This window comes from Triticum dicoccoides, chromosome 4B, assembly GCF_002162155.2.
Source record: "Triticum dicoccoides isolate Atlit2015 ecotype Zavitan chromosome 4B, WEW_v2.0, whole genome shotgun sequence".
Lineage (NCBI taxonomy): Eukaryota > Viridiplantae > Streptophyta > Magnoliopsida > Poales > Poaceae > Triticum > Triticum dicoccoides.
Genome location: NC_041387.1, coordinates 237,875,004 through 237,884,798, shown reverse-complemented (window position 1 = coordinate 237,884,798; position 9,795 = coordinate 237,875,004). Strand labels below are relative to the sequence as shown.

Genomic DNA, 9,795 nt, shown 5'->3' with positions numbered 1-9,795 from the left:
CTCCCTCCGTCACAACGACGTTTTTACGAGCTATCATTTACACAAAGGATCTCCCAAAACCTATGGAAAAAAATTGAGTACAAAATAATCTTTTAGAGAAGGGTGTCATCGCCAAATGACGTAGAGACCTGCTGAATCCATGTGCATTGAAAATAAAATGCATGGTTTAGTTGTGGGCAAGCACATATAGTAACAAATTTAACAACTCTTAGCAAAAAAAGAACAAAGGCTTCCTGTCTACAATAAGAATGGATGCTTCTTGTCTACAATAAGACATATAATAACATTACTCATTGCGCCAAATGGAGCAAGGTCCCATTTCAAACCAAGAGTTATTTGAAAATAAATGCTTGATAATTTGGCAATGATAAGGATCCTTTTAATAATGAAAATTAAAAGAAACATAGCCCCAAACTATGTAATAGCAAAATGCAGGCATTCTCTATATACAATTTTGCTATGTTAGCTGGAACTTGGAATCCACGTCACGCTTTCTCCTTGATGTGTTGTTGATAAACTCTCCCCTCCCACTCCTCTGGATCCATAGCATTTTGTCCTGCACAGCCCCTTTATACACAGGGTCCGACATTCATATAGATACAGAAATATCTATGCGACATCATGAAATTTGCAAGGTGACTATAAAGCATGCACATGCCACATCATATAACTATCCGAAACTTGAATGGTTTTTATATCTGATTCAAAACTGAACCCAGTTGTAAATATGTTACAACATTCAACAAAGATTGACGATTCTGTACCTCACATGTACCAGAAGCTGTGCCCATTTTACTCTACTCATGTTTCTATAAAAAATTCATATGGCTCTGAAAAGAAAAATAGCAATGTTAAATGAATATTTAGGAAGTTTATCATACGAGTCATGTCAAAAAAGATGTTTAAAAGATTCTCAGCTTGCAATAATCTTTCAGGCCAAAACCACTATCTAGCTGAAAATAAGCATAAACATAGAAAGTGGCAGTCAGTTAGGCACCTGAAACGGCGAGCTTCACAAAACACCACCTCCCGCTTCTTCCTGACCTCGTAGAACTTGTCATTGAAGTTAGCCTGCAGAATAGCGGACATTGGAGATGTTAGAAGGGTAACAACAAGTGGACTACAAATCAATGATAGCAAGGGTTATATGAGCAACATACCTTTGATAGCCTCCAAGATCTTGCTGAATTCAAGCTTGTCCTCGTTCTTCAGTGGTAAGGCAGAGAACAGAGGCGGTCTTCTTGTGAACAATCAACAGAGGGTGAGCATTTGTTCCTAGTTACAGTAACAGATTTTAGAAGGGTAGAACAGGTGAGAATATACCAATCCAAGGTGTGATTTTCCCTTAACAATGCAGTATGGGACCTCCCAACTTCCTGCACAGGGCTGGGAACCACAACCAGGTCAATATCATGAGCAATGACGACCAGCTGAGGGTTGCTCTGCAGCACAAAACACGAGGATTGATCACATGAATGATTATTGTAGCCACAAAAAGATGCCATGAATAAGAATTAATTAGGTCAAACAAAGAGATAACTCATATCGATACCTGCTCGATGAGGTAAGTGACATGGCTAAGACCATATTTCAGAGCAATTAGCTTCTTGGACTCAACGGTTTCCCCCTCAGCCTCAGCCTGGGCCCTTTTCAGAAGCCCTCTTAGCCACCTTCTCCCTAGGGCTGTGCTTGAGAGGCATCTTAAACAGGTTCGTGGCAGAAACTAAACTTATGTCATATACAAAGGAATTCAACTTACTTAAACCAGTCAACCAATTATTGGCTAATTTTCTTGCTGGCCCTTTCCTTGTTGTACCTATGACTTAACCAACCATCTAAGCAAGGAACTTCATTATATTATTGGTCGTCGCCACTGAAATAACAACCAACATTTAGCATGTCATTTATTTACCAAGCAAAACCACAATGGCTTAATCACCCAAGAGCAGGAGTGTAACATACTTTCAGAATAAGCGCAGTCCTGATCATAATCACAAATAAACATTTTGGTTTTCGACTGGCAATGATTTTCCCCTACCGCAAGCCTGTGCCTACAGCTTTAAACTAAACCAACATGTTATCATGTCATTTATTACTAAGTAATACTTAGAAGACTAATTTCAAAAGGGCAAGAGTCCAATATACTTTCACAATGTACAATTTAGATTATCTTTTCTAGTACCAATTCTGAACATAGCACAATAGTTTAGCTCATGTTATTTAAGCTCACAGTATTTCAACCAAGAATTGCTCGCATGTCATGATTTTTTTAGTCGTAATCCCAGTAGTATTTTCATGCGCATTTAGGATATCATAGTTAAAGCTAAACATCCTAGCATAATTTACATTTCAGAAGCCTACAGTAGTAATGTAAAATATAGATAGTTGAGACATAATTTTGTAGCAAATCACATGTCAGAGGCAATAGATTACATCTGAAGGCGCCCAGTTAAAATTATGTCTCAGCCATATGAATCTCAACACCAAATAACAATTAGAATCTGGACTGACAGGTCGCTTCTTCCATTTGATTTTTGCCTGACATTCAAACCTAAAACTGACTAATTCTTCTTTATTTCCAAAGAAAGGGTGAATATGACAATACAATCTGTCAAACCAGTACACTGACTCACAACTTTATGTCAAAACACCATGGCATTACTTAGCAGGCAAAACACAAATGCTTAACACTTGGAACAAGGGAAGATGAGGATACTAACCTGTAAATAAGGCCATCTTTATACGACCTGACAAAAGCTTCAGTTACGGTTTTTGACCTTTTCTCATCCATTGTAAAGCACTGACACACGAGGTTGACATTAAGTTGACATTAGGAGTTGGAACTATAGACAATACATTGCATTCATTATTCCATACTCTCCAAGGTTAATTTGCAGCTTCACTGGTCATTGTAGTGGCTATTGTATGTGCTGCACCAAACAATGCTCCCATTGTGGTTGTTTGTCCAGAGATCCTATATATCATACTATTGGTGGTTAGATTACAGAAACCAAAAAATAGCATGGATGCAGACATGATGCTCAATTTATATATTCTAGTATAAGATGTGAACAACCAACACCACACCGCAAGGTCTTCACAGCAGCGATGAGTAACATCCTTGGCCTGGCACCTGAAGGAGTTGAAACGACATCTTTATGTGACTTCCAAATATGTCAAAGGACAGTACCGATGCCCACATTACAAGTCTTGGGTGGGCAGCCCTCCTGGTGGCATTAGCTGACAAACGTTGGAGAGCACCAGGAACTGAAATGCACAGGATGGACCAAATCGCAGCAGCAAAAATGTTGTTGTTTTGCGGCATGCCACAGCATTACTGAAGCAGACTAAAATTCAGGAGAAAAGATGAGATTAGAAATGATGTAAAGTCAGGTGTGGGATTGAAATGGGAATAAGAAAGTAGTATTTCAGTAGAGGTGTGTCGCTATGCACAATATGTTGCAGAATTCGTATGAGTTATCAATTACAAGAAAAGAACATCTAAGTGCAGGCCAGATATATTTATTAACATGACCCTCTACACATGATGCCGCAAAGCTGAGATGTACCAAATAATTCATAAATCTAATTAGTGTGTCTACATGCTAGAAGAAACTTATAACTCGAGTGCTGACACTCAGATCCATCACTGGATCCTGTAGAGCCTACAAGCACATATTAAAATGCAGCTTCAAGCAAACCAATAAAGTATGTACAAACAGGAAAACATTACAAAAGTACATCAAATCTGCACCCAATCTCACCTTCTTTATGTTTTTATGCCTAGGTAAGCAATTCTACAGCGAATCTCATGAATGAATAATTATTCAGAAGTTAGCAGGGCTAAAATCCCGAGAATCTAAACAAGACGCTCATTACAGAAAGCATAAGAACATAGTGCAGATTCTTTTGGCATTTTATTATGCCTAGGTAAGCAATTCCACCAAGAAACAAAATAAGATTGGTATTGCTAAAAGCATAAGAACGTAGTGCAGATTCCTGTCACAAAATATACTGATGCCTAGGTAAGCAATTTTACCAAAAACAGTTGAAGAAAAATTAAGAGGCGCAACATATGCACTTTATTTCTCTTGTAAAAGTTTCTTCTCTACATTTTCTGGATCCAGCTATACATGATAAAACTGTAGAAATGCCAAATGTTATAGGAAAATGAACCACTACCATCCACGTGTGGCGGCAGCCAGCAGAGAGAGAGAGATGGATTGGGTGAAGACATAATGGATGCAATAAATGATGGTGGAATAATAACCTTAATCTTATTCAACTCTTCAGCTAAATTTTGTCTTCTTCCCTTCATCCTTAGATCTGCACACGTCAAGTACACTTCGAATTGAACAATACCATGCATTGCTTTCAGTTTAAGCTGTCCATATAAGTAAAGCAGTAGGTCAGTCACAAGAACCGAATAAAGAGATACTATCCAACTAATATATAAGCGATGAATCATGAAGAGATAGTACAATTTCTCCTCGCACACACAAAAATAAAAAAATCCTAAAATAACTTAGTTACAAATTATGAAGCAAGTAGGCCCTTAGATTCACACAATTTTAACATCATGCACATGTTAAATGGTATACTCATCACTGTACAGAGTACATAAATCAAGTATTTTCTGCAGTTTGACAGTCATGAGTGTCATCATGAAATAAGAATTATTCCTTTCATTCTTTTTCCTGAAGCAGGTCTCAAACTGATAAACAAAATGTTTCATAATTTAATAGTTTAGAACCCACCTAAACAGAATAAAAGAAAGAAACCAACAATAGGCCATAAATGCAGTTATAACAAACCACCAACAACAGGCACTAAGGAAACAAACAAAATATTGGACCACTTGGGTTTTTCTATAGAGCTATACCAAGGTTGAAGATAGATTTCAGTCAGGGTGGGTTCCATGAGAACATTTTCATACTCTACTGGTTTTCTTGTAAATCCATGACCAACAAAATTGGCTTCAGTTAACATTGTCTTCCACTGCTTGGCTGCATAAGGAAAAAAATTATCAGCTAAATTACTCGGCTAGGTGCAGAAGAAATAGTATATGTATTCACTGCAAATGTTGACTGAAAGTTCATAAAAGCAACTTCATACCAAAAATCGTGACCATCTTCTTGCTCTTGCCTGCCCGTTGATGCGCTATTGCAGCTTGCATATCCAGCACCGATGCACGCTTGACGGGGGAATGCAGGATGATTACAATGGTTGTGGCGGGGGAAACCATCCTGTAAGTTCATGATCCAAATAATGTGCCTGTCTTGCCCTGCAAATATATACATGATTCGATCTATTTTCAGAAATTAGGATTTCTATTTTTTATGTGATCCACATAGAAACTGAGCACTCACCTAAGCTCAGCTGCTGCTCGAACCCTAGAAGATTCAGTAATGCAGTCAAATATCTGCACAAATAGAAAGAACAAGAACTTACAACTTCATAGTTTTTATGGACAAAAAGACCCACGTCTAAAGAAAGAATGAGGAGGTAAAGGAAAACCACCATCAGCTCCATGCTCCTGCTACGGTCCACTCTCGATCCACTGCTCACAGTGCACCGACGCCCTCATCCACGAGACAGGGGGGAAATTAAGAGGGCAGATAGAGGGGGGAGAAGATAGAGGCAAACCTGAACCAAATCGTCCTCCTTGCTCCTGCTGCTCCGGGCGGCGAGCCTCCATCCACTACCGACCCTGCCCGCATTTGCCGCTCAACGACCTCCTTGCTCCTACTGCTCTAGCTGGCGAGCCACCCTCCACGGTCGACCCCGCTACTTTGGCACGTAGGCGCCGGCTTTCTGCCCAGCCCCAACCCGCGCGGTGGGCGCCGCCATGGTGCCTAGGCGACGGGGCGACGACATCGTCCTTCCTTGCGTCTTACGCTCCCGTCGCCACGCACACACAAGGAAGAGAGAGAGAGGGGTGCGGCGGATGTGGGAGGGAGGTGAGGGAGGAGTGGGTGGTTGTGCATTGGAGGCTAGGGTTGGGTGCGGCTCTGCCCAATCGGCTGGAAGGAGGAACACGCGGCGGGTAAGGACAGGGCTCTCTCGCACATCCAAACGACTGGCCCAGGAAATAGCCATATTGCACGAGCCCACATGTCATTGGCCGTGGAAAAACAACAGCGAGGGAAAAAAACAAAATAGCACAGATCTAACGTTTGAGATGAACCTGAAGACCAGATTGACCAGCATCCGACGGCCCAAAGCGAACGAATTCGGGGGAGCATTGTGGAGGCGAGTTGGGCAGCCTCATTATTGTTTTAAATGTGAGCATCATTGTCATCATCATACCTAGCTAAAAAGGCATTAATGAAAAACGCTTGTTGGGAGACAACCCAATATTTATCCTTACTGTTTTTGTGTGTCCACATAATTATGCTACTGTAGTAATCATGTTTTATAGCTTTTACTTCAATAAAGTGCCAAGTAAGACCTTTAGGATAGCTTACGGTGATAGTTGTGTTGATCCTGTTGAAAATCAGAAACTTTTGCACTCAGTAAATTAGTTTTGGTAATTCACATAAACGTGATTTTGATTTGATTCTTTTTGCTCTGGATTAGTACACAAAGTTCTTAGGACTTCCTAATTTGGTAGGATTTTTGTAGTTCCAGAAGTATATGTTTGATATAGATTACTACAGACTGTTCAGTTTTTGACATATTCTGTTTTCTATGTGTTGTTTGCTTATTTTGATGAATCTAGGAGTAGTATCGGAGGGTATGAACCATAGAGAAGTTTGAATTCAGTAGATATTATACCAATATGAATTTAGAATGAGTTCACTACAGTACCTAAGTGGTGGTTTTATTTTCTTATACTAACGGAGCTTACGAGTTTTCTGTTGAGTTTTGTGCTGTGAAGTTTTCAAGTTTTGGGTAAAGATTCGATGGATTATGAAATAAGGAGTGGCAAGAGCCTAAGATTGGGGATTCCCAAGGCACACCAAGGTAATATTCAAGGGCAACCAAGAGCCTAAGCTTGAGGATGCCCCGGATGGCATCCCCTCTTTCGTCTTCGTCCATTGGTAACTTTACTTGGAGCTATATTTTTATTCACCACATGATATGTGTTTTGGTTGGAGTGTCATTTTATTTTGTTAGTATTTGCTTGTTGTTATTTAGAATAATATTTTGCATCTTTATTTTCAATAAAAATGTCAAGGATAGCCTTTACCATGCTTATTTTGCTAGTATACATGTTGCTGTTTGAAAATAGAAAGTTTACCGTTGTTACAAAAATTCCCTAGAAAAGTCAGAGGATGGTATAATGTTGAAATTTTTTGCATACTGAGCTCTGATAAATATTCTACAGTTAGGTATTTTTCTCATAATTTTTGGAGTTAGGGAAGTATGATGAATCTTGCATTCTTTACAGACTATACTGTTTTCGCAGATTGCTGTTATGGTTCCATTGTTTGCATATGTTTGCTTGTTTAATGATTCTATTTGATGATAGGAGTATTAAATATGCAGAGGCATTTATTATGCAATGTTGAATAATAATTTTAGTGATTTTTTACAGTAGAGAATGATAAGGTTTTGCATTGGTTTATACTAACCTATCTCACGAGTTCTTGTTGAGTTTGGTGTGAATGAAGCTTTCGAGATTTAGGAAACCGAGATATAAAAAGAATTAAGGAGACACAAAAGCTCAAGCTTGGGATGCCCAAGGCACCCCAATATAACATTCCAAAAAGTCTCAAGCATCTAAGCTTGGGGATGCCCCGTTAGGCATCCCACCTTTCTTCTTCAACAACTATCGGTTAGTATCGGTTGAGCCTAAGTTTTTGCTACTTCACATGAGTTGTGCTATCCTTGCAATATCATTTTATTTTACTTTGCTTGTTGTTTGAATAAGATATCAAGATCTGAAATTCTTAAATGAGAGAGAGTTTTCACATAGTTACATAATTATTTAATTACTCATTGATCTTCACTTATATCTTTTTGGAGTAGTTTGTCATTTACTCGTGTGCTTCACTTATATCCTATGAGTAAATGGTTGAATGAGTTGAATGTCATAAATCTGAAATTATATATGTTTCATTTGCTTATCCCATGGGGAGTAATGACTTCACATCTAAGAAGTAGAGGTTGTAAATTTATTGAAGGTTAGCAAGCATTGTATTGGTCATTTGAACAATTCATGAAAGAATATTGAAGGAAGAGAGATTTCACATATAAATATACTATCTTGGACATCTTTGAGCACTCATTAAAGTATGATGTGCTAAAGAGTTGATATTGGACAAGGAATACAACGTAATGAGTTATGTTTTCTCACATCTCAGTTAAAGTATATTGTCATGGATCATTCAAACATGTTGAGCTTGAGTTTCTCCCTCATGCTAGCCAAATTCCTTGCACCAAGTAGAGATACTACTTGTGCTTCCAAATATCCTTAAACCCAGTTTTTGCCATAAGTGTCCACCATACCTACCTATATTCGGTATTTACCTGTCGTCCTAAGTAAATTTGCATGTGCCAAACTCTAAACCTTCAAATAATAATCTATTTTGTATGCCTGAATCGCTCATGTAGCGACTAGGGGATGTCAGTATCTTCCATGCTAGGTGGGTTATTCTCAAGATGAGTGGACTCCTCGCATCATTCACGAGAAAAATGGCTGGTAACCGGGATGCCCAGTCCCATGATCAAAAGATCAAAATCAAATCAAAAAGAATTAAAACAAAACTCCCCCATGACTGTTGTTGGTATGGACGGTACCCCATTGTTTCAGATGGCCATGGAGTGTGATTGTTGGTGGAGGGGGAGTAAAAACGTTACCATTCTGTTTGGGAACCGCCTATAATGTATGTAGTATGGAAGATATTGGGAACTCTTGATTGTTATGTTGACAATGAGATCATACCTCTCAAAATTATTTTTATCTCTATTTCAAAATCGAGCTCTGGCACATCTGCAAATCCCTGCTTCCCTCTGCGAAGGGCCTATCTTTTACTTTATGCAAGAGTCAAGGTGATCTTCACCTTTCCCTTTTTCATTTTATCCTTTGGCAAGCACCTCGTGTTGGAAAGATCCTGATATATATATATATCCAATTGGATATAAGTTAGGATGAACTATTATTGTTGAGATCACCCAAAGGTGAATACGTTGGGAGGCGAAATTGTAAGCCCCTATCTTTCTCAGTGTCCGATTAAAACTCCATAACCATAAGTATTGCGTGAGTGTTAGCAATTGTAGAAGACTATGTGATAGTTGAGTATGTGAAGTTTGCTAAATCATAGCTCTGACATAGACCCTTCCTGAAAATAGGACGAATTGTAATTGTTTGATGACTGAGAATGAAGTTTGCAAGTTTTCAAGAAAGTTTATGGTCTATGCTTTAACATGTGAATTGCTTGTTACTTGTTCGTGAGAAGTTTTATGAGATGAACTTCTGTTATGACATATATTCATGCTAGAAAATATGATTGAAATTATCATTGATCAAACTTGTGCACCTACTAGCATTCACACTTCATAAATTCTTTCTTTTATCATTGACCTACTCGAGGACGAGTAGGAATTAAGCTTGGGGATGATGATACGTCTCCAACGTATCTATAATTTATGAAGCATTCATGCTATTATCTTATATATTTTGGATGTTTATGGGCTTTATTATACACTTTTATATTATTTTTGGGACTAACCTATTAACCGAGGCCCAGCCCATATTGTTGTTTTCTTGCCTATTTGGGTCTTTCGAAGAAAAGGAATATCAAACGGAGTCCAAACGGAATGAAACCTTCGGGAAACTTATTTTTGGAA

The 9,795-nt window shown here is 38.6% G+C and overlaps 1 long non-coding RNA gene across 16 annotated transcripts; it reads right to left on the bottom strand.

Annotated features, from left to right (window-relative positions):
* Positions 1–220: 220 nt before the first annotated feature.
* On the bottom strand, positions 221–6,022 carry LOC119295878. Of its 16 annotated transcripts, none has more exons than XR_005144442.1 (15): positions 5,647–6,021; positions 5,370–5,422; positions 5,116–5,284; positions 4,883–5,006; positions 4,271–4,384; positions 3,077–3,347; positions 2,878–2,974; positions 2,721–2,800; positions 1,963–2,064; positions 1,760–1,873; positions 1,553–1,683; positions 1,324–1,442; positions 1,161–1,237; positions 998–1,071; positions 221–830 (listed from the first exon to the last, which is right to left on the bottom strand). It is a non-coding gene; the product is annotated as an uncharacterized LOC119295878 (long non-coding RNA). The 16 variants fall into 16 exon arrangements; XR_005144441.1 differs by having other exon boundaries at positions 3,088–3,347; XR_005144433.1 differs by having other exon boundaries at positions 2,878–3,347; positions 5,647–6,022.
* Between the last annotated feature and the right edge of the window lie 3,773 nt (positions 6,023–9,795).